Source organism: Halichoerus grypus, chromosome X (genome assembly GCF_964656455.1).
Source record: "Halichoerus grypus chromosome X, mHalGry1.hap1.1, whole genome shotgun sequence".
Taxonomy (NCBI): Eukaryota; Metazoa; Chordata; class Mammalia; order Carnivora; family Phocidae; genus Halichoerus; species Halichoerus grypus.
The window spans coordinates 101,740,051-101,766,007 of record NC_135727.1 but is presented as its reverse complement, the minus strand read 5'-3'; the positions used below and the strand labels follow the sequence as shown (position 1 = coordinate 101,766,007).

At 41.0% G+C, this 25,957-nt stretch overlaps 1 long non-coding RNA gene across 1 annotated transcript in view; it reads left to right on the top strand.

Annotated features, from left to right (window-relative positions):
• Positions 1-25,957, top strand: part of LOC144380457 (uncharacterized) — a 167,772-nt gene that overhangs the window by 70,748 nt on the left and 71,067 nt on the right. The window contains exon 2 of the long non-coding RNA XR_013444614.1: positions 14,085-14,205. This is a non-coding gene — a long non-coding RNA (uncharacterized LOC144380457). The remainder of the gene's footprint in view (positions 1-14,084; positions 14,206-25,957) is intronic.

The following is a 25,957-nucleotide window of genomic DNA, read 5'->3' as shown; positions in this document are numbered from 1 at the left end:
ATTCTAAGCTTAATTTAATCAAAGCATTTGGCTACTTTACTTTGGTGGGTAAGCTTATGATCAGGAAAGATGAAGTAATTATTTTTTAAAGAACACTGAATCTAACATATTTTTGCAAAGTTTGTAGCAACAATTTAAGTACAATTGCTGGGAGCTATTTTACAAAGAAGTATGGGAGATGCTGGCTGCTCAGCTGATGTTTGACAAAGAAGCAAAAGCAATGAAATAGACAAAAAAATTACCTTTTCAACAAATGATGCTGAAGCAATTGGACATCCAGAGGCAAAGATAAAAAACGAACTTCAGCCTAGGTCTCATACCATATATAAAAATCAACTCAAAATCGATCACAGATTTAAATGTGAAATTTAAAACTATAAAACTTTTAGAAGAAACAAAGGATAAAATCTTTGAGATCTAGGGCTAGACAAAGACTTCCCAGACTTGACATGGTCAAGCACAATCCACTAAAAGCACAATCTATTAAAGAAATCCATTAAAGAAAATACAGATAACTCAGACTTCAAGTTCAAAAGCTTTTGTTTTGTGAAATACTGTTAAGTGGATGAAAACACAAGCTTCAGACTGAAAGAAAATAATTGCAACCAAACCATTTGTCTGCCCAGAGGACTACTATCTGCAATGTATTAAAACTCTCGAAACTCAGTAGTAGAAAAACAACCGAAAAAAAAAAAATAAATCTGATTAGAAAATGTTAAAAGACATGAAGAGACACTTCACTGAAGAGGATACTCAGAGAGAAAACAAGCATATGAAAAGATGTTCATCATTAGACATTATGGAAACGCAAATTAAAACCACAATGAGATACCACAATACCCCTATCAGAATGGTACAACTGAAAATAGCGGCTATAAAAATGTTGAAGATGTGGAGAAACTGGATCACACATACATTGCTGGTCGAAATGTAAAATGGCATAGCCTCTCTGGAAACAATTTGGCAGTTTCTTATAAAATTAAACATACAGGGCGCCTGGGTGGCTCAGTTGGTTAAGCGACTGCCTTCAGCTCAGGTCATGATCCTGGAGTCCCGGGATCGAGTCCCGCATCGGGCTCCCTGCTCAGCAGGGAGTCTGCTTCTCCCTCTGACCCTCCTCCCTCTCATGCTCTCTGTCTCTCATTCTCTCTCTCTCAAATAAATAAATAAAATCTTTAAAAAAAAAAAAAATTAAACATACAACTATCATACAACCGAGCATTTGAACTTTTGGACATTCACTCTATAGAAATGAAAATTTTTGTTCACACAAAAACCTGTACATGAAAGTTCACAGCAGCTTTCTCTGTAATAGTCGAAACTGGAAACAACTCAGATGTCCTTCAACAGGAGAATCGTGACACAAACTATGGCACTCCCATACCACGGACCACTCAGCAACAGAAAGGAACAAACTGTTGATATAAGAGCCTGGATGAATCTCCAGAGAATTGGTCTGAGTGAGAAAAGCTAATCCCCAAAGGTCACATACGATGATTCTGTTGATATAACATTCTTGAAGGGATATAATTATAGAAATGGAGAATAAACTAGTGGTTGTCAGAGTTTAAAGACAGGCTAAGAATGGGAATGAAGTAAGCTTGGCCATTAAAGGGCAACATGAGATATCTTTGTGACGATGGAAATGTTCTGTATTTTTACTGTACCAATGTCAATATCCTGGTTATGATGTTGTACTATAATGTTGCATGAGGTTAGTGATGTGGAGAACACAGGCAAAAGAAATGTAGAAAAAAAAAATTAAATTTCCTTTGCAGCCCACTGACTAGTACTTAAGACAAGCAAGGTGACCTTCCTCCAGGAACTCAGCTGCCTTAATGTTAATACTTTGCTAGAGGCAAAAGGCAACCTCAGCTTGACATTAGCCAAACCTCCAGAACCCTGTAAGTCTTCTTTAACATAAAAAATTGCTTTGGAAACTCCCTTTATCTCTAACCCCCCGCACCCCAAGATATATGTTAGCAATCATCCTCCTCCAAGCACATGGCCCACTGATATACATCTGAAGGGTCTCATGACTAAGGTTTTACTAGACGGTAGTAAATGACCTTATCCTAACAGCAGCTAGCCCAAGGTCCTGGAATCCTTGCTTCCAAATTCCTTAGAGTCTTCTCCCCTCCCAACTTGAAAGTGTATAATAAGTCACTCCTCACAACCCCAGTAAAGCTCTTTCTGCCCACGGGTCCTGTCCCTGTGCTTTAATAAAACCACCTTTTTTGCACCAAAGATGCCTCAAGAATTCTTTCTTGGCTGTTGGCTCCCGGACACCAACATTTCACATCAGTTACCACTGGCAAAACTGGGCAAAGGGTATACGGACTCTCTCTTTTTCGTTTTTACCACTGCATGTGAATCTACAGTTACCTTAATTTTTCTTTATTTTTAAAAATAATATTCACAATGTGTTTATAATTGTAACACAAACTGTAGACAGAAATATTATGAATAATATCGAGATTCTCTTGGCTGAAAATACCATAAATCTCTACTAAACAGTACTTCTCTCAGATATATATAAAAAGGACACCACATAGGTATCTGTTCTCTCTGCATCTGGTTACATTCTTCATCATCTCACCCTGACTTGGTCTGACCTTGAGGCCATGAAACTTCTATATCTCTTACCCATATACCAGTATTCTTGTGCTTCTTCTTTAAACAGATCCACAAGAAAATCTATCTGGTAAACTCATTCAGAGTAAAGAATTGGTGCCTGAAGTTTAAGTGTAAAGGAGAAATCTGCCAGAAGAATCCAGGTATAACACATGAAACCCAAGGATAAGCAATACAGACAGACCTCCCCACAATATGAACAAGCCACTGGAATGATATTAGTAAGCAAGACACATCATAGCATCTCCAGTTTCTCTTTCTGTACATTTGCCTTATTTCTCTATCTGAAGTAGGGCCTTATTAATGTTTTTCATCATTCATTGATGTTTACTTACATTGCCATCTCCCAGCTCCCAAATTCACCTAACTGAATAGTTGATACCAAAATAGATTCTCTTTTCCCGATGTCAAATTCCTAGAAAAAGAATATACGGTTTTTTCCCAAGGTCAGTTTCCTGCCCTTTATCCAATTGACTGTTGGGTTATGCAGGAGGATGAACATGAATATTGAGGACTCAGATCTAGAGCTCAGTGATATTTACCTTTTGAAAACTATGATGCACTACATAAACAAATTGGTAAGGATTGATTATAAGCATGAATGAGGCAGATGACTTTAGATGAATCCTCTTGGTGTCTGAAAAATACCACTGCCTACATAGCTTACACACGGAGTAAGGATGGCCTTATCTCTGTTATACAGATGTCAAAAGTTTCTCTATCGGTAATAGGGGATAAGAGTGATTCATCAGTTCCTGTTAGTACCTCCCCCATACTCCTTCAACACTCAATCTCCTGTCCCTGACAACCATGCCCCACTGCAAACTTCTGCAGTGGAAAAGAATCATTAGAGAGGGGTCAAGGTCCTCAGCCTGATCATGGAGCAGGATCAATAAACAGACAAGCTGGGTAAGACTATCCCCTTGAAATCTTAGCAGATGGGAAGACAAAGGGAACAGGGCCCTGCTGGCTGCCTAGACATGAGATTCCCAGCCTGAGGTCAGTGACCTCAGGTGTATTAGGGGAACTTCTTAGCTGAGTTCCAGCGGTGTTAATTAATCCATCAATATAGTCTTCATTCATTTGAGTAACTGCTAACCTATCTAAACATATGGATGCGGCCTTACTCTCAAATTAGATCATTAGCTGTTTTGCCTTAGATTAAAGAAGTGCTTCTTCTAGTAGAAATATCTCCTTGTAGATATAATTTTAAAATAAGGCCCCAGTTTAAAAGCTCTATAAAACACAATATATTAAATCTTCACTACAGAATTTTACTCTGGAACACGTTAATTTATAAGCAAAGATATAAAGACCAACAATTTAATATTCAGTGAGAATAGGTTAGCTCTGGCAGAAAAGGGCATAGCAAATTACTTAAACTAATCCTAAAATGGAGACCAAGGCTCTTCTCAGTGATAGCTGATGAGAGAGAAACAGTTTCAATATCCTTAACTAGTTGATTGAACTGGAAATTTGTACATGACTCTTTAAATGTTGACTGAAGAGGCCGCTTTTAGATAACAGGTTTGAACAATGGAAACCTGATCAAGGCAGAAGGGCCCAAAGCGACCCCAAGCGCCTGGCTAAACACAGACAGGCCCAACAGGTGACCCACCTCAAAACATCCATAGGCCCTAACTAACCAATGGGCTACTTACAACCAGGCACACTTACCAAAAAATGGGAAATTCCATATATCCCCATACCTCCTCACCTTCCCTCTATAAATACAGCCCCCTCTCACTGCCTTGTGGCAGACTGTCTCTCCTCTGCTGCCCTGCTCACAGCTCCCTTGCGGTGTATTCAGTAAACTTCTATTCTCCTTTGTTCTGCCTCAGGTGAATTCTTTTCCCCTCCCGATCAATCGATCAGTCACCGCCCCACATTTAGGGGCCCCATCCAATCAGGAGAGACACCACAGTCAGACACCACATTAAGCATCCCCTGGATAGAACAAAAATAAATTCAGTAACTGACTATCCTCTATATATGTCAATCTCTGGAAACTCTATAGCCATTTCCCCTTGAAAGTGGTTGGATTTCCTTTATCAGTTAATTTGGCAAAACTCTAATGGGATGTGTAACAAAAAATTAACCCAGAGATACCAGTAAAAATGACACACTATGTCCCTACTTTAATGTACCCTCTTCTTTTTTTTAATTTAAATTCAATTAGCCAATGTATAGTACATCTTTAGTTTTTGATATAATGTTCAATGATTCATTAGTTGCATATGACACCCAGTGCTCTTCACATCACGGGCCCTCCTTATTGCCCATTACCGAGTTACCCCATCCCCCCACCCATCTCCCTTTCTGCAACCCTCAACTTGTTTCCCGGAGTCTAGAGTCTCTCATGGTTTGTCTCCCTCTCTGATTCTTTCCCCTTCAGTCTTCCCTCCCTTCCCCTATTGTTCTCTGCACTATTCCTTATGTTCCACATGAGTGAAACCGTATGATAACTTTCTCTGCTTGACTTATTTCACTTAGCAGTTCCACAGCAGTTGAAGATCCATAATCCAAAGCTGGCAGTGTGAGATACAAATTCAGTCCCTTTGGGAAAAGAAGGACAAAAGGCTTCAGTGTGAAATGGCAAAACGGACTCGGCCACAGTGCTTAATTCCAGGGGCTACGAGTCATCAGAGGAGCGTGAAAAATACTGACAACTGCTGCCTGGGGCGACAACTTCTATGGAGCTGCTCAGCGATGCAAGCCTGAGGATATGGACACGGCCTCAGGACAGAGCTGTCTGTGGCTCACTACCCAGTTCAGTATCTCCTTCATATCCCCACCAGGGAGGAGGCCCAAGCCTTCGTTATGAGAGCTGCTTCTCAACTGAGGGCCCCAGGACATTCACAGAAGTAGCTTCACGACTTTTGTTAGGGAGGAAGGAGCCCCAGTCGGTGAAAGCAAAAACTCTGTTCGCCTTAGACAAGCCTATGATCTGCACTTCTAAAATGCAGGAAGAAATCTGATGCTAAGGAGGAGCCAAAAAACCCACATCAGGATAAAACTTACTTTCTAATGACGTCAGTGTCATGGAATAAATTAGACAAACTATTAAAATAAGCATGGCTGGGATACTCAAAGGCATGAGAGCATAACATTCATAAAAACAGCAATAAAATATTGAACAAAGAAGTTACATACATAAAACAAGATGAGTATAAAAAGGAATCAAATTGAAATATGGGAAACAAAAATACAATAAAAATAAAAATAAAACACTGGATACAGGGACACCTGGGTGGCTCAGTCGTTAGGCATCTGCCCTTGGCTCAGGTCATGATCCCAGGGTCCTGGGATGGAGCCCCACGTCGGGCTCTCTGCTTAGCAGGAGGCCTGCTTCTCCCTCTCCCACTCCCCCTGCCTGTGTTCCCTCTCTCACTGTCTCTCTCTGTCAAAATAAATAAATAAAACCAAAAAACAAAAACAAACAAACAAAAAAAAACACTGGATACATTCTAAACAGAACCCCACTGAAGAGATTATTACCGACTGATAGCACTGAACTCTTCACCTACCACAGCAAAAAGATAAAAGAGATAAAATACATGTAGGATCAGTTAAGATTCCCACAAGATCTGTTGAGATCCTTTACACTTAAACTTCACCAATCTCTTTGAAAACATGTTCTAGAACACAGGCAATGGCAGGGAAAGAATATATGATCAGGTATTACCTAAGAGTTTTCTGATATTAAAGAGAGAGCTAAGTATTCAAATAGTACACTTTGAGTAACAAGCAGAATACTAATGATAAAATAATAATAACATAATAGATCCATAACTAGATAAATAAGAGACAAATCTCAGGAAATCAAAGATAAAAAAAAACAAGTTTTTTTAGAGAGGTGGGGAAGGAGGGGCAGAAGGAGAGGGGAGAGAGAGAATCCTAAGCTCCTAAGCAGGCTCCACAACCAGCGTGGAACTGGATGTGGGGCTGGATCTCACAATCCTGAGATCATGACCTGAGGAAAAATCAAGAGTTGGATATTTAACCAACTGAGCCACCCAGGTGCCCCTAAAAAAAAAATTAAAAGCTAAAATGAAGTCAGTTTATTTACATGTTTTTTTTTTAAGATTTATTTATTTATTTTAGAGCAAGATAGAGAGCCTGGAGGGGGGACGGGTAGGAGGTGCAGAGGGAGATGGAGAGGGGGAGAGAGAATCTTAAGAGCCTGACTCAGGGCTTGATCCCATGACCCTGAGATCATGACCTGAGCTGAAATCAAGAGTCAGACACTTAATCAACTGAGCCACCCAGGCACCCCAGTTAATCTAAATGTTAATGGCAATTTGATAAACAGTATATTTCTCATTGTCAACAATAAAGGGCAGAGAAAATGGGATAATAGCTTCAAAGTGCTAAGACAAAAAACAATTATGAACCCAGAATTCTATACCCAGCAAAATATAATTCAAAAGGGCAAAATGAAGACATTTTTAGAAACAAAAAGACTAACAAAGTTGCCACAACCTTATAATATTGACTTGTTAGAAGGAAGACCCTAAATAAATGCCAGTTTTTTCTTACTGCAAGTAAATGTCAATAAAGTGTTTACAGGGGAATTAGATAAAAGTCTCCGAACTTTCCCCAGACTCCTTACAGTCTCCCCTTAACTGTTCCCTTCCTGGGGGCTGACTACTCCGCGTTGTCCAGTCTGTCCAGAATGTCTGCCTCGCTGTGGTTGGCTCAGTAGAGGCAGCACCCCTGACTGTGACACCCTTACCTCAGGAGCAGGATCTACGTATTTCTCACTCTAACCAGTTTCTTCTCAGTTTACACCACTGCCTCTTCTCTCTGCTCACTGCTCTTTAAATGTTTCTGTTTTTCAGAGCTGTATCCATGCCCTTCTCTTATTCAATCTTTTGTCTCAACATGTGAATCTCTGAGTCACCTGGAGTACTTGTTAAAATGTAGATTCTTGCATCCAGCCCCAAATATACTGAATTAGAATAAAGGTGAACCCTGTAACTGTACTTTTTGCAATCAACTCCAATAATTCTAATGCATACTAGAGTTTGAGAACCGCTGCTTTTATAAGCTTCCTATAAGCATTATCAGGTTTAGCTTTGCTTTTGACTCATAACAACTTACCAATAAGTCACAAAATTTATATCAGAATCCAACTCGTGTTCTAAATTCATTATGAATATATCTATCCCTGAGCTAAGAATGTCAACTACCTTAACCTCCTCTGTTCCCACCTATATTTGTTCCCATTTTTTTTCTGTCACTCCTCAACCCAATGATCTCTAGCCATTGCTTACTAGTTCCTGGGCATGCCAGTCTGAGAGTTCATACCTCCATTCCATACCTGGAAGACTCCAACTCCATGAATATCCTGGTCAATTTTAATGTCTTCCTTGAAGGTTTTCCTTGCTCCCCAGCCAGGTTCCCACCTCTGTGTTTCCACACCAAGGTCTCAATCATCGCACCTTCCAGGTGGCCTGAAAACTATCTGTTTACACTTGTCTTCCCCGCCAGTCAGGGGGCACTTACAGGAAAGATCTGATCAGGGATCATTTGTCTTTACATCTCAAAGTTGGGTACAGTAGCTAGCTCAGAGCAGCACTTAACACCTGTTTATTAAGTAAAAGGCATAAACATGTGAGTGAATTCATAGATACTTGACCACTGTTCAAAGAATCTACAAATTCCAAATCATAAAAAAAAAAAAAAATTCAAAGCAGCATATGTATTTTTTTAAAGGATAGTGTAAGTTTCATGTAAAATTTCCAGACTTCCAGAAAAATCTTATCTTCTATTCTGCGGGAAATTCACATGCTAATGAGCAAATTGTAGTCCTCAAATAAGAAACTCCAAGTAAAATTTTTTATTGCTTTTTCAGACTCCTTTTGCCATATGAAGCTACAAATGTCAACACAACATATAGGATGTTCCTTGCCTTCTAGAGATAAGGAAGAAGTTTGTGGACATTGTTAGACCTCTTTCTGGTTACTCCTCCTCCTCCCCATGTAACTGCTCTAGTCTCTGAAATGATTTCATGCCCTTTGGTTTTATGAGCCACTGATATTCACAAGTGCTAGACTAAGAAATAGTGGAAAGAACATGCAACAGTTTCCTCTCCCTGAATCCTTTTCCAACACTGTTGGATTGTTAAAGTAAAATAAAACAGAGACTGGTTGTGTTTGGAGAATCTTCAAGGATTTGTTGATGTTGTTTTTCCACAGGTTAAGAACTAGGACCATAGCTATATAATGACAGACATTCTGAACAATGTTTCTATAAGAAATTGAAAAAAAGAGAAACTGCCAAAGGAAAATTTTAAACTCTGGATCGAATTTCAAATGCCCTCTAATATTAAAATAATCCACAAATAAGGGGGGAGAGCAGAGAGCATGTGACATTATGATCTTGCCCCTGTGTCTTCTTGACACCTTTGGTGCCTTGTGACTGACATAAATCCATAAGTCCTGAGGATTCAGATATTTCTTGATATCTGAATACACCGGGGGCGTCATTTAGACAGATAAATATCAAATTTATAAACTAGGGAAATATAAAGCCCAAATATTCTAAAACAAACAAAGATTGAAAGTTATTTACAAATGGTTCTAATAATGAACAGGACTTTGGGAGTGCATTTGAGAGTAAATATTAATTAGAATAGCTTGTACTTCAAATGCCTGCCAGTGGAGAGAGGAATCCAAAATCATCCTCCAAGTACAAGAGAACTTCCCAACTTTTTAAAATTATGATACTGATTTACTTCTCTCCCTTACTGCCAGATGCTATTGACATTGAAGTTGGCCAAATCTCCCCACATCAGTCATCTCAGTGGACTGTTCTGGAATTCAAGAACGACCCTTGCATATTACCTTTAGAAAATAGCAAAGAAGTTTTAAAATATTGTATACTGAATATGTAGCAACAATGTGTACTGTTCATTCATCTTCTCGATGAATACCTTGCAAATGCCATGTATATTACCAAATCACTTTTATAAGATATACATCACAACCAATCAATCTACCCTACTGTCTTGTGTTCTCCTCAATGCAACATAACTGAAAACCAATTGATCATTTCTTGTCTATATAATAATCACTCCCTAGTGTATGCATAGAAAGGTTCATTACTGTCAGATCAAAATGCAAAGACCACCAGTGTTGATAAAACAAGCAGAATTTGGGGTGCCTGGGTGGCTCACTCGTTAAGCGTCTGCCTTCGGCTCAGGTCATGATCCCAGGATCCTGGGATCAAGCCCCGCATCGGGCTCCCTGCTCAGCAGGAGACCTGCTTCTCCCTCTCCCACTCCCTCTGCATGTGTTCCCTCTCTCGCTGTGTCTCTCTCTGTCAAATAAATAAATAAAATCTTAAAAAAAAAAAAACAAGCAGAATTTATTGCAGGCCTGTGTCTGGAGAACCAGGAATATCACTCAAGAGACAAGTTCACAGGGTCTCACCAAGTAAAAAGCAAGACTGGATATTGCATAGGAAGAGAAAATTTTTCCCAAATTAAGGTTCCGAAGGTCATAACTTGGATGCATAAGGAGAGAACTGTAAAGTCTCTTTGGGATTGGGTATTGCACTGGTTTACATCACAAAAGTGTGGGCAAAGAGATCATGCATTCACATTAGCAAAGATCATCATTTTCCACTTGCAGAGCAGACAGCAAGTTCATGAGCCAGAACTTTGTTTCAATTGTCTCTGTATACCAACACCATACACCTTGTGCCATGCTGGGTACATAAAAATTGTAAAAAATAATTTTTGAGTAAATGAATGCACAGAGGCTATGCAGAATAATAAAACTGCCACAACACTGCATGATCCTCAGAAATCTTTGCCTCCGTGAATGATTATTTCTCTGTTCAGCATAGTGCTGTGCTTTTCCATGTCAACGCTTTATCTCCAGGAGATTTTCTACTTTGCTATGGGTCTTTGCATGGTTTATAACTGATTCTTTGTCTTCAATTTATTTTCACACTCTGTTCTCTCTGGACCCATATATAAATCCTGTACAAAAAGGCCTTTTAAATGAAAATGATGTCAAATACTGAGAGAATGTCCCCTGAGGACATACCTTCTAGTCCACTGGATTAAGGCCAGAATTTCACTTTGTTTCCAGCCCTTTGTCTCAATCCCCTTGTTTCTGTTTTAGTCAAGGATGTCAAGGCTTCTTCATCTTTCTCTCACATGTTCATACAGAAAATTAAATGACCACTGTTCATCCTTTTCTCTCAGCAGTTTCTCTATCAAAAAGTTGCTACTGACAAATACTTTTGGGGTACAAAGGCTAAGTACAGGTACTACTGATGCTGTTTGGCTTAACAAGCATCTCTGATACATCAATAATTCTTAACTAGGTTTCTAATAATCATATCATCCCTGTGTGCATGATAAGAAGTTTAGATGCCTCCCTCTTCTTAATGTGTCATCGCTCCTCTTAAAGGAGTATGGATGTGCTGGGAGTAAACCACAATGTGGTATAAACGAACAATGAAAACTGGGGGATGATGTCAAAAGGAGAAATAAAATCAAGAGCCAGGCGGATTATCAAGGTGTCAGTTGGAAGAGGCTATTCAGAGCACAGAAAGGAGGAGGCCTGACAGCAACAAAGGCGTTAGAAAATCCAGACAAGAGTGCCTATTTGAATTCCTTGCATGCACAAGTGTGGGAGTGGCTGGGAGTTGGATAAAAGAGGTCATTCTCAGAGAATTGCCTGAACCACTGAGGCAGAACTGGGGGGGGCTCACTTCATTCATCCTATGTTTGTAGCCCAACTGAGGAAAAGTGGGGTAAGACAGAGAATCAGACTAGGCAGGGCATTGTCCCTAGCTGTATTATGAGCGGTGCTTTTGATAAACATATTTAAATCTGTGGTAATGTCCTGGAAACCGCCTTTACTAGTCCCAACTGTATGGTAGGTAGAAAGAGCACTGAACTACTAATAAGGAGACATATTCCAAGACTGCGTCTCCTACTCGCTTAGGGCTTTTGATGCAAATGCTAAATCCACTTCAAATAAAAAGACAATTAATGAATGCTATGCATAAGGAACAACACTAGGTAATGTGGCAGATGCAAAAATGACTACTTTCCTGTCTTCTAAGGGCTCAGAAATAAAGTGAGGGAAACATTCATTCCCAAGTAATAATGAGGCATAGTGTTGAGAAGAACTACAGTTGTATAAAGCACAGAGACGAAGAACTGGGAAAGAAGAAGTTAATTCAGATGGTAAATATCTGACATCTAAAAAACTTTCTGCTGGAAGAAGATTTTGGGCAGAGTTTTGAAAGATGGAATGTATGTTGCTAGGCAGGTGTGAGAGAAGTGTCCTTTAGGCAAACAGAACTGCACAAGCAAAGGTACCGGGCAAGAGATTCACTCTGACCTAAACTCTGGGTTTCAGGCAGATGAGGGCAAAACTGTGGAGATAAGATGGTGCATGGAAGGGATGAAGACTGAATGGTTTGGATTTCAAGCTGAGGAAGAGATGATCTCCACTGCAAGGGATGAGAGAACCTCCACAAGTCTGTGAATCTGACTGATAGAAAGGAAAACAAACTGAATGCACTGTAAGGTAACAAGGTACAGCAATCTAGGCATGCTGTGTCTGACCAGGGCAGGTGCAATGGGCCTAGAAAGGAAGGGATGGTTACACATAATTCTATAGAGGATGCATAGGCAAGATTTGGGGTGGGAGGGAATCAGAAGGGAGAAACAAGTACTCTTTGGACCACTTATTAAGTCTGTGGCTTTTAAACAGTCTGCGTTGGGCTTGGTTCCATCCCTCGTCTCACGAATCACGTGGGATTGAGGAAGAGGCTCAGAGTCGGGCTTCCCTCAGGAGTCCAGAATACCATCAGCAGGAACCATGTCCCATTAACGCTCTCGGATACTTTTCACCTGCTTCTTTCCTGATCCCCTCCCCCCACCCCCGTCCCAGTCATGGAGGACCCACCTCAACACTCTGGGTGCCGCAGGAGAGAAACGGGTTTCTCCAGCAGCATGGCTCGCGGCTGGGGAGCCGGGCACCTTTCCCCACCAGGAGAGGGCCCGCCCCGCTCCGCCCAGCCGCCCTGCCCGAGTGGTGGTGCTGACAAAGTGCCTCTTACCCTCTCTCACTGCGTCCAAAGTCGTTCTTGTTGCGCTCCAGCGGAGTGGGGAATCTCTCCTCAGGTCCTCAGGAGACCAGGACTTGCACGAGGGCTGAGTCCTCCATGGCTGTGTCCCAAGTCAGCACGCCCGGCTCTTCACAGGCTCTTGCTGGTCCCGGGCGGGAGGGGGGAGAAGACGGGGGATGGCCAGGCCCCTGTGCCTCTAACCCAGTGCACAGGCCGGCGAGACGATCCCGCCCGCCCACCCGCCGGGGCCCTTGCTGCATGGTTCTAAATCTCACAACTTGCCCAGAGGCACTTTTATTCACCGGTGGATGCCGAATTTTAGTTGGTATAACGACGGACAAAAAAGGAGGGACGATCTATGCCGCCGCTATGCTGACCAACTCCGCGGTTCCTGTTTTTATTTTTTTATTTATTTTAATTGGTGTTCAACCTTTCTTTAAAAAATCAAGTAAGTAATGTGAAAGGATTTCTATCTAAAATGGAACCGGGGGCTACGAGATGGAGACTCTCACGCATGCAGCCTCACAACAGAACTTGAGACCGGACAGACTGATTTCCCTGAACGCCTGATTTACAGAAGACCCGGACTTAGCTCCTGACCAATGAACATCCAGCAAGAATCTATCCTCATCCTCGAGCCAATGAACTTACTGCTTGGACTCTGGCTGAACTCCACCCCCCCAGCCTCTGCGCTCCTTGCCCATAAATACAGCCCCCGCAAGCCCTCATTAAACTTGCCTGCAGCTCGGTACCTCGCGCGTTTCCCAGATTGCACTCTTCGGCTTTTTCCATATAAACTCAATTTCCGGTAATTGGAGCTTGCCTCAGTTTACCTTTTTATTTAGGTTGGCGGTACCTTACAGTCTCTTGATCAAAGTTATTTTTTAAGCAGTGGGCATCTGTTTTTTAAAAAAAAGAGTCAATTTTTAAGATTTTTGTAGGAAATGCTAGAAAAAAAATGTTCACTTTGTGTGTTACTCGTGTTTTTGTTGTTGTTGCTGTTGTAAAATGTTTTTTTTTACTTTCTGTATTTTATCATGTTTTGACATCTTAGAAATCTTACTGGCCAGAGAGTAACTCCCCTCCCAGTGCTAGCCCTTTCTTACAGGTAGCAAAGTGCTCCAGCCAGGAACATGTCTTCCATGTAGAAATCAGATAATCCTGAGCCGGTGGTCTCAACCACCTCCTTATCCGACTCTCACACATAAGCCAATATTTCTTCTGCCCTAAATCATCCCAGAGCCATGTACCAGATAACGAGATCACCCTTACAGCCCAAATCCTGCCATAGTTATTCAAACTAGCCAATCCTAAACTATTTTCTCTGCCTTGCTTTGCTTTTCCTGCAGAAACCCCAACAGAGACTCTGGCCTTGACTTTTCTCTTGTTCCTGTCTTTTGCCACCTGACCAAAACCTGGAGCTTCCTCTGTGGCCCTGCATGGCATGCGGTGACACCCTCTCTGGGATCTGTGAGTATAATAAGCTTTCTCCTTTCAAGCCTCAGAATTCTCATTTCCTCCTGTGGCCACACTCACTTTGCCATACCATATCCAACATTTACATTCTTTCTTTTCTTTTTTAAGATTTATTTATTTATTTTAGTGGTGGGGGGTAGGGGCAGAGGGAGAAGGAGAGAGAATCTCAGACTCCCCCCTGAGCACGGAGCCCAGCCCAGGATCCATCCCAAAACCCTGAAATCATGACCTGAGCCAAAATCAAGAGCCGCCAGCTTAACTGATGGAACCACCTAGGACCCCGCCAACACTGACATTCTTAAAACATTTTACTTGTCTACTTGAAACTAAGAGGATGGAATAGGTGTAGCAAAATGCCCCAGGAAGGAGGAAACTGGAGCTGCTGGGCAGTGGTGGGTAACATTCAAATGGAGCTTACACATGGCAAGCAAGCGATAAAAAGAAACTCAATTCTTGATGACTTTGTTTTTATTCTAAATCTAACCATAGCTTAAACTGCTTCTTGTGTTTACAGTAACATGAGCTAAAAATACAGTTGTTAATTAATCCAGTCTGATTTGGGTCTGTTGCCAACTGCAACAGAAACTAACCTACCTCGTTCCAAAATTAATACCAGTATATGAATGTGATGATCCTAAATTATTCAGTTATCTGAGTAGAAATTAAGTGGAAACCAAGAGGAACTAGTATTTTGGCCTTGGGATTGCATAAGGTTTTTTAAAACAATAGTATAACAGTAGATTAACATGTTGCCTGCACCTTGGAAAATGTCTTTTTTTTTTGTAAGATTTTATTTATTTGAGAGAAAGACAGTGAGTGAGAGAGCACAAGCTGGGGGGACGGGCAGAGGGAGGGAGAAGCAGACTCCCCTCAGCAGGGAGCCTGACTTGGGGCTTGATCCCAGGACTCTGGGATCATGACCTGAGCCGAAGGCAGCCGTTTAACTGACTGAGCCACCCAGGCGCCCCGTCTTTTTTTTTTTTTTAAATCAATTTCACCTATACCATGTACAACAAAGATTCAAGCTATCACATCTAGGCATATATATATATACACCAATATAAATCTTTAGTTGTCACTTGTTTGAGCCCAAGCCACCAGATATATTCTTCTGGATGTCTCACCAGAAGTAAAGTGAACATACTCTAGATAAACAAAAACAAAATTATTACCTGCTTCTCTGTTTCTGATCTTTATTAATGGTACCAACACTTTACAATGCACGTGGCTCAAAAATGTAGAGACAGGTTTGACTGCACTCCTCCCATCAGTCTGCATGTACACTTGGTGTCCCTTATCACTACAGCCTCTTCATTCCCAAGGCTCTCCTCTGGTTGATGCCTCATTTTCTATTGCTTCTAATGGCCTATAAGATGAAATCTCTATCTCTATTAGGTGTCTCTTTCTTACATTGATAATATCCTCATGTCCTAGCCACGTTAAACTTCCCTCATGCACAAATTGCTGAACACAGAGCCTGACGCAGGGCTGGATCTCACGACCTTGAGATCATGTTGTTCTTTTGTTGTTGTTGCTGTTGTAATAAGCAATTAATGCTCTCCTGTTCAAACATCTTTAATATCTCCCCGCAGCCACCACCACCAAAAAAATCACCTATGTACATTGCAGTCTGCCAGTTGAGCTTATGCATAATATGCCTGCAACTGAACGAAATGGTCTCCTGCTCCCAAATACAGATACCCAAAGAGAAATATTCACATTTTGACACACTCACTGCATAATTTTCCAGCCTCTATGTATGCTGTTTCTGACCCACACGTGTCCGTTTTTATCAATCTCTTATCCTTCAATGTCTAATTTGTGTTTTATCTCCTCCAGGAAGCCTATTCCATTTCTATCCCCACTATCAATGGCAATTTGTACCTCTGTCAGTGTTGGTTATCATATTCTCATTTGAAACTAATGTTTTTTTTATTACCCCTCAAACTATAAATATCTATAGCATAAGGACTATAAGAACTATGCCTTTAGATCTGTTTTCCAACTGCAAGTTAATGCTTTAGAAAAATTTTAGCAAGTAGTTTTCATATTTTATAGGCATTTTTAAGTAAAGTAAGCTCTTGGTAATTTCAAAAATAAGTTAGGACTATAATATAATCAGTTTAATTTCTGTGTATGTGTGTGTTTATATATTCATGTGTGTCATAAACTGATTCTGAATGTCAGTTCCAAAAGCGAAGTTACATATACTGTTTTGAACAATAGAAATATTACTATATACGTTACTGAGTGTATAGCAAATGCAATGTCAGAGAAGATGATTTTTGTCAAAGTTTCAGAATGAGAGTATTCAACAGAGGCTTCATTACACAGAGGAGCCTTGAAAAATGAGTAGGCTTTGGATAGGCAGAGAGGAAATTGGAGAAAAAGAGGAGAGGCATGAGCAAAAATGCAAGAATGAAAATAAGTGACTATGGGGGCGCCTGGGTGGCTCAGTCGAGTGTCTGACTCTTGATTTCAGCTCAGGTCATAATCTCAGGGTCGTGAGATGGAGCCTGCGATGGGCTCTGTGCTCAGCAGGGAGTCTGCTTGAGATTCTCTCTCTCCCTCTCTCCCTTTGCCCCTCTTGGCTCTCTCTCCCTCTCTCAAAAATAAATAAATCTTAAAAAAAAAGAAAAAGAAAACAAATGACTATGCTGATTTTGTAAAGGAATAGGAAGAACCTTGTCAGTTGACAACAGAGACTGTATGTGAAGGAGGAGGAGGAGTGGTAAATATGCTGGATAATTAGTGTGAGGTCAAGTTTTGGAAGGCTCTGAAAAACAGTAGAGAGGTTTGGACTTGCTGTAAACAGTGGGAGTGAACACAAGAACATTAGAGGTTGCATGAGTAAGATTTTTGTGGAAAATATCATTAGGAAACAGGAAACAGTTTCTTAGAATGGCTGCTTTAGTGATGACAAGAAAGCAACATTCCTCTGCATATCATAGTTGGAAAGCATAACTATATTTTTTTCCTAAAATAGTAACTAACATCAAAAGGTTATACCCTAACCAGTTAAGAAAGCAGATATTAGCACCTAGGAGAGGAAGGCATTACAGAAAAACCCTAAAGTCAGATTTCAGTATGGATCCAATATACCATTGATAAAAAAAGAAAAGAAAAAATCTTCCTGAAAAGGTTTGCAAGACATTTGCTGGGGTAAAATGTGTTTCTCTATTTTGGAAGAGACAAATGAAGTCTTCTGCAAAACACTGATTCAAATGTGGGTAATGAGCAGATGGAATATGAAGAGAGGACAAAAAGGGGATAGGGTGCTCTAGCGATCACAGATGAGTAAACTCTTGCACAGCAATAATATTGCTACCACTAACAATAACCAGAATGCAACAGGGGACTGAAATGCCAGCCCTATATTAACAGTCCTTGTCAGTTATAAAATGGGCTAATAAATAAAACTAAACAAGATAAAAAGATATTTTACTGTTTCCAGAATCCGTGAGTGGGTTTGTTTATTTTTGCTTGGTAATTTGGGTTTGTTTTTTTTACTTGGTGGTTTTTCCATACATATTTTTAAATAAATATATACATTTAAAAGATAAAATCAATGAATATTAAGATCATTATAGGGAACAGGGGATTCAAAGTTACAATTATAAGCCAATTTTTAAAGAACAAAGAACATAATAATAGGGGTACACTGTGTTTGTGTTCAGATCAATAATTTTATTTTCTAATTTCTTATTTAAAAGATGGCAATGGCATAAACTGCCAGTAGTTAAAACTTTCTGAGGAGATGTTCAAAAGTGACATCGGTACTAAAGTCACTTCTGATACATTTTAATAGACAGAAGAAGAATCACAGTCTGAAAAACTGTCAGGGAATTTTGAGATCCTGCTGTTTAAAGTGTAAATATTGACATGAAATTCTACGGATTATCTGCTTTTCAGCAGAAAATCTACGGATCATCTGCTATGCACCAAGTTGCCATGCATTTAAAGCATATTGCACAATCAATTTCACTGAAAATCCGATTTATCAATAGCCTTGCTTACTTGATTATGTTGACTGGAAATGAGTAGAAGCAGTGATAATATGAAGAAAGATAATTTTTGACATTTGAAATAAATGTCAAAAGGCATGAAGAGCTACCGTCTCAATTCATGTACTTTTTTTTTTTTCTTTCTGGATTCTGAAGTGCAAGCTAAGATAATCAGTTTTGTGATTACATTTTTTTGATCCTAGATACCAGACATTGGCAATTTAAAAGGCCAACCTAAAAGTGTTGAATCATTGATCTTTGACATGGCATTTTCTTTGTCCCAAGATAAATACTATCTCTAATAGGCCTACTACATTCTGTTATTGTAAGGAATATCTCTGATACGCATTTCAGAAATCAGTATCAGCATATAAGAATAAAGGGTAGGATACAGTTCCTAACCTAACATCATATAAAGTATTTTTTGACAAATTACATTGTGGGGGGTAGAGGTAATGGATACATTCAGAAATAGTTACTGACGTAAAACTAGTAGAAGCTTATGTCTGAATAGGGTAGATGTGAGGAACATTGTGATGTGCACCCAGATACCTCTTCAATGCTGGACTTAATGCCTTAGTTGCTGAAAGTGCTGTGCAAAACATGCCTTTGCCTGTCAGTTCCTTACAGATTTGCCTTAACTGCAGAGAGCCATATCCTCTAAGGTTGCATCCCTTTCCAGACAGATCTACATTAAAGATCAGGTCAGTACAGGTGTGTAAATTCCTGGCTGTATCAGCCCTACTCTAGACAACTCTAAAGGTATATTCTAGCAGCATACGTACTCATGGCTTGGTGTCTTTGGGGGGCTCCTGGAGGGGTCGGTCAGTTGAGCATCTGACTCTTGGTTTCATCTCAGGTCACGATCTCGGGGTTGTGGGATTGAGCCCCGCTCCAGCTTTGTGCTCAGCCAGAGTCTGCTTGTCCCTCTCCCTCTGCTCCTCCCCCTGCTCATGCTCTCTCTCGAAAGTGAATAAATACAATCTTAAAAAAAAAAAAAAAAAACTGTCTTTGGGACTGCTTTGCAGCCTCACTTCTGTCTGTCCAATCCTGCTTCCTTCCCTTTCCTTCCACGTGTGTTGGTCTAAAGGTACTCCACACTAAACTCCTACCTGGTAAACTTCATCTCAGGGTCTTCTTTCCACAGAACTCAACTCATAGCAGTTGTCATTAAAAAAAAAAAATCTTATCTTCCTCAGGAGTTACCTTATTCCCTTCATAACTCAAGTACAAACTGAAATACATTTTTCTTTCTTCTATATGTCAGAATAAAATTATTTGGTTAAAAGTTTAAGCCAGGGATGGGGCACCTGGGTGGCTTAGTCGTTAAGCGTCTGCCTTCAGCTCAGGTCATGATCCCAGGGTCCTGGGATCGAGCCCCGCATCGGGCTCCATGCTCAGCGGGAAGCCTGCTTCTCCCTCTCCCACTCCCCCTGCTTGTGTTCCCTCTCTTGCTGTCTCTCTCTCTCTGTCAATTAAATAAATAAATAAAATCTTAAAAAAAAAATTTAAGCCAGGGTTAAATTTAGAGTATGATTCATTGAAAACATCAAGATGAAAGAATAATCTGATGCTCTGGATGACTCATAATTTTAGCAGATATTTGAAAATGCTAAGAAATCACTTGTTGGAATGTATTTATTTTGTTATGTGTTGAAATACACTACCCTGGTATAGTTATAAAAGTAATTGGCTTTATGGAGAAGACATCGGCCTTAGAATTTATTAGCTTGTGTATTAGTTTTCTATTGCTGTGTAACAACTCACCACAAATTTACCAGTTAAAACAACATATATATATTAGTTCACAGTTTTATGTGGGTCAGGTGTACAGATATATCTTAACCGGGTCCTCCGCTCAGGATTTCACAAGACTGAAATCAAAGTGTTGTCAGGAATGCAGTCTCATCTGGAAACACGACTAAGGAGGAATCCATTTCCAGACTTACTCAAGCTGTTGGCAGAATTTGGTTCCATGTGGTTGGAGGACAGAGACCCCATTTTCTTGTTGTCAGCCGGGGGGCCACTCTCAGCTGCTGGAGATTGCCCTCGGCTCTTTACCATATGGCCATCTCCATAATCAGCTCACAACATGGCATTTGCTTCTTTAAGACCAGCAGAAGAATCTCATTTGAGTCTCTCTTGCTCTGAATGCCTCTCTTCAGGAAAGACCTGAATCCTCTTTGAAAAGATGTTCTTGATTAAGTCAAGCTCAGCCAGGATAATCTCACTTTTGATTAACTCAAAAAGACAGTGTATTGAGAACCTTGATTACATATGCAAAATCTCTTCTCCTTTGTGATACCAGGTAATCAAGGAGAGAAATCTCATCATATTTACAAATCCTACACACACTCAAAAGGAAGGGATTATACAGAGCATGTATACACACGGGGAGAGGGGCAATTGCAGAGTCCATATTAGAATTCTGCCTACCACATATGGGTTTTGTGTTTATAAACACCCCATTTTCATATGAATTAAATAGCCTCACATTTCTACTTACTTCAATTCATGCCTTAAAGGTTTGCAAGATATTTGGCATACATTTTATCTGGTGTGTGTGTGGTGTGTGTGTGTGTGTGTGTGTGTGTGTGTGTGTGTTTATCCAATAATAGAGAAAAAAAGTTACGGGGGTGGTTAATGTCCTTTCAGTATCATTGAGTCACAGGTCCACCTGAAGGTTATTTAGGAGAGTAAACTGTGTTTGAGTTACTATTTAGTATTGGTTAATGTTCCCAGACATGATGATGTTACATGTTAAATTATGGATTTTCATTTGGTATAGGTGCAAATATTTGGTAGAAAGGATAACCCAGAAGTTACAGGTTATAACCTTGTGAGTCAATAACCAATTGTGTATATAATCTAGCAATTTTATACATTCCTTTTTATATTACTTCTGCATAGCTCCTCAATTTCAATTTTAAATTAATCTCACCATTGTACTGGCTCCCTCAATAATAAATTATTTAAATAAATATTTGACCTCACATATTTGTATAAAGTTCATCCCAATTACATGAGTTATTCAAATGGTTATATGATCCAACTAGTTACCTGACACTTGGATATTTTTTACACTCTTGCTGCCAAAGCCAACCTAAGTTTGAACATTTGTTATTGGGAATTCTGTATTTCCCCAGGCTTCCTTTCAATTTTAAGTTGACAGAAGGTCCTTCCTATAATGAGGGATGATCACATACCCTGTTTTTCAAGCTATACCTGTATATATGTAATATAACATCACATTAATTCTGGCAGAATGTACTCAATGAATATTCTTGAATCAATGACTACATTAATGAAATGAAAGAATGGTAAATTGAGGTGAAGATTGTTAAAGAACAATATTATATAGTAGTCTTGTAAAAGTTTTATAAAAAGATAATTTCAAAGGTTAAAAAACTCAATTAGAAGTCTAGTTCAGTTGGCTTACTTGGCAGTAAGCTACTCCCTGAAACCAGGTGTTCTATGAAAATGTCAACACGGGTCCCTCGGTGGCTCAGTCAGTTAAGCATCTGCCTTTGGCTCAGGTCATGATCTCAGGGTCTGGGATCTAGACCTGCATAGGGCTCCCTGTTCAGTGAGGAGTCTGCTTCTCCCTCTTCCCCTGCCCCTCCCCCTGACTCGTGTGCTTGCTCTCTCTCTCTCTCAAATAAATCAATAAAATCTTAAAAAAAAAAAAAAAAAGTCAACGCAAACACATTCACAATTATTTTATTCTTCTACAGATCCTTGAGTTGTCTTTTTCCCCATTGCTTTTCTGTTCTTCAGGTTATATAATTTCTATTATTATCTTTAAATTCACCCTTTCCTCTGTCATCTTTATCTCTTATCTGCTATTGAGCACATTCAATGATTTTTTTTAATTTCACATGTTTTTCAGTTCTAAAATTGCCATGAAACTCTTTTTTAGAGTTTGAATTTTTCTACTGATAATGTGTGTATCTTTATTTTCATCTCAAGTATGTTCACCGTTACCTCATGGAACAATGAACATGGTTATAATAATCTGTTTTGAATCTTTGATAATCACAGTGTCTGTGTCATCTCACAGCTGGCATCTGTCGATGGTCTTTCCCTTTAAATTTTATCAGATTTTCCTAGTTCTTTGCATGCTAAGTGTAGGTGCACGGACAGCACTGACGCCACATCTTGTTCATGCCCTTGCAGTGACCTCCCTCGGGGCTATTTGTTTTAGGCCCCATGGGGGTTGATGTATGCTCTGCCCAGAATGTTGTAAGGCTTGTTCTGATTTTCCCTAAAGTGGCACACAGAAGGCTCCGCGTTACGTAACTAGTAGAGAGGTAACTTTACATACCTACCCTGGGACCTCCCCCCCATGCCCTTCACTCTGTAAAAGCTGGGGATTAAGGGCTGCACTTGGCAGAGAACAGGGGTGGAGATTACCTGTGTTTTGGTTAGATGGCCTGCCCAATTCCCCTTGTCAGTAAGTTACCCTGGGTAAAACTCTGTGTAGACGGTATGGAGTGGCTTGCTGAGTAGCTTGCTTCGTTTTTGGTCACAAAGGGCCTTCTTGGTCCGAAGGATATTTTACTGACCCTGCTCTACCTTCTAACAATTGGCAAGCCAGCGAGGAAACTGAAAATGAAACAAGCATGGGTAAAGGAGCCCTCCTGGGGTAAGGCTCGTTGTCCCTGGAGGGGAAGGAAGGCTGGTTGTTGTGGGGGAAATCCCAAGCTGGCCAGCTCCCAACACGTGGGGAGTTGGCAAGGTTTTTTGAGTGTTTCAGACCAGTGCGCAAGTACAGGGACAACCTGAAAGCACCCAAGATATCGTTAGATATTCCATGTGAAACTGGGGGGAAAGGGAGATGGAGAAGGGAAAGTGAACAAACTGTTGTGGTGGCTTGTCCATTGATCTGTGCGCTGCAAGACACTGGAAGGGGAGTTGTGAATGGGGAGAGCATTGGAGTGGACTCCAGAAGCGTTGGATTGGGAGAGGGGATTGTGGGAGCGTAATGGTCCTCTGACGTAAACACTGTGTCCAGGAGAATCCAGTAGCAGGAGGAAAACCTACAGATTGTGGATGTGAGATGGCAAAGATGCATGGGTGCAGACTGCCAGGTACTAGGGTGAGAGCTGTTCTATTTCAAAGGAGATGGGCCCCTGGGGCATGGGATCCCTGGGATGGTGCCTCCTCTGATGGAGAAGACATTGTCCCGGGGGGAGGAGAATGACTTACTTACAGGCATGCCCTTTAGTTCGGACGAAGACCCAGACCACGTGTGAGCCTGTGGATGATAGAGAAGGGGTTCCCACTGGTCAGAAAATGATTATGAGGGAGGATTCTGCCACTGAATTGGTGGAACTAACCAGCCGCTTTGAGCAAAGGGGCCTAGAAGGAGTGGCAGCTTGGGTATTGTGACTGTGGGATGGTGGGGGGAGATGGTGTTCCGTTAAATGAGTTTGAGATGTCAAAGATGGCCTCAGTCACTGCTTGATGTGCCTTGCAGCAGGGCTTCTGTGCCACAGGCAAGGGTGAGCGTCCCTGGTACTTGGCTATTTTGATTGGATAAATGTTAACATTAGGCTAATCTGGTCTGGCAAGGGGATGTTTCCTCCCTTCCACTGCACTGGACCTCTGGGCAGGCCAGTTTTCCTATGGAAAAACTGTAGGAGATTACATGTGGACTGGGAATGAAGGCCATTTGTGCTCAGCATTTGGGAAGCCCAGACTAAGAATTCTCTTTCTCTGGCATGAAAGACTGCATCTTGCAGTGAGCCCCAGGGGCATGGTATGGGGCTTGAGCGTTTGTCCTGGCTCCTCTGGCCAACTGGCCCAGTGCTACCGTAGCAGCCATGGTGGCTGACTCAAGTGAAACCGAATCTGTCGTAGGGAATAGATGGGTGGAAAAACAAGGGAGCCTACTGACAGTAAAACGGCAGAAAGGGGGCCTATCAAGGTCTCTCATAAACAGTTGTGGCAAGATCGAATACTACTAACGGGGACCTGAGAGAAAATATAGACAAACAACCCAGTTTGGTCTTGCTAGGAAAGTGTTGCCGAACGGAAAGCAGTTCACTCCCTCAAAGGAAGGCTCAAGCTAAGTATGTCACCGAGTGCCCCTCTGCTACTGGAGGAATTTCAGGGGTGGATATGCCCCCTTACTCCTTAGAGAGTAGGTGTTAGGCCAGCGTTGCACTTTAGTGCATGTAATAGGGGGCAAACAGAGGCCCCTTGTTGAATTAACCACTAACAGACTGTACTAGCTGTACTAGACACTGAACACATGCTTCCTATGGAAACCACTTGAAATTCTGGGGAGAAATAAACACTACTGATGCTTATGGGGGACAAATTATCAAAGTCAGACAAACTACAGATCAGCAGGCTCCCTCCCTGCATTTTTCCCCATTCCTGAATATATTTTGGGCCTTTATATTTTATAGGATCTGCATCTAACTACAACAACAGGTGAATTCAGGTTGTGTACCCGAGTAGTGGAACCCATCATTGCGGTCACACAAAGTGGGAACCGATACAGCTACTGGTTCCCTGGAGAGTAATAACCCTAAAACAAGGTAAGCTACCTGTTGGGCATAACAAGATTATTGCCACCTTTGGAGAATTAGAAAAGGCAGGGGTAACTGTGCCTGCTCAGAGCTCCTTCAGTAGTCCAGTTTGGACTATAAAGAAATGTAATGGGACCTGGCCAATGACAATAGATTATAGGGAACTCTATAAAGTTACTCAGCCCATCCATGCCACGGTGCCCAGTATAGTCTTATTGTTGGAAAAAATCATGGCATCTATTAAGACATCATTATATACTGGACCTATCTAACATTTTTTATAGCATTCTATTAGGATGTGAATCCCAAGACCAATTTGCCTTCACATGGAGTGGCAAACCATAGGTCTCTCAGGCGTTGCCCCAAGGGTATTTTTATAGTCCCACCATTGGTCACGGGATGGTAGCTAGAGATTTGGAAAAGTGGGTATTACCAGAGGAGATGGTGCTTCATCGTTATATAGATGATATTATGTTAACTTGTGATGATTTATCCTCCTTGTCCGAAGCAGTCACATTATTACAGGCATACTTAAAGGCATGAGGATGGGAGGTAAATACTGATAAGATCTAAGGGCCAGCTCAATCACTATAGTGCCTGGCCATCATCTGGTCAGGTAAGACAAATGTGATGCTGGAGGCAGTTCCATAAACTACAAGCCTTAACAATCCCTAAAACGGTGAAGAAATTACAGGCTCTTGTTTATTGGGTTACAGGAGACCTTTTATTCCCCAATATATGTACAGTATAGACATACCCTTTAAGGCTATTATGGGGCAAAATATATGGTATTATCCCCCAGGGAAAATACCTAAGCCAGGGGTGGTATTGGCTCACTCGGACTGCCTGTAAAACATTCATCACCCCTAGCCTTGCATTGCTGTTCTTCCCTACTGTTGTATCTTCCCTTATGTTGAAGTTCACAATCGCTGAGGAACCAGAGTTCTAAGTATCTTCTTTGGTCTTATATTATTGCAGCTGTGGCACAGGGATGCCAAGTCATTTGTTGATATCTGGCTCTAGGGTCATAGCAGAAGAATGACAAGTAAAGGTGGTACGGAGGTCAGGGATGGAGTGTAGGAGTGCTGACAACACTAACTCCATCTTTGACCTTCCATCTTGTTCATGCCCACACGGTGACCTCCCTTGGGGCTACATGTTTCAGGCCCCATGAAAACTAATGCATACTGTGGCCAGAATGTG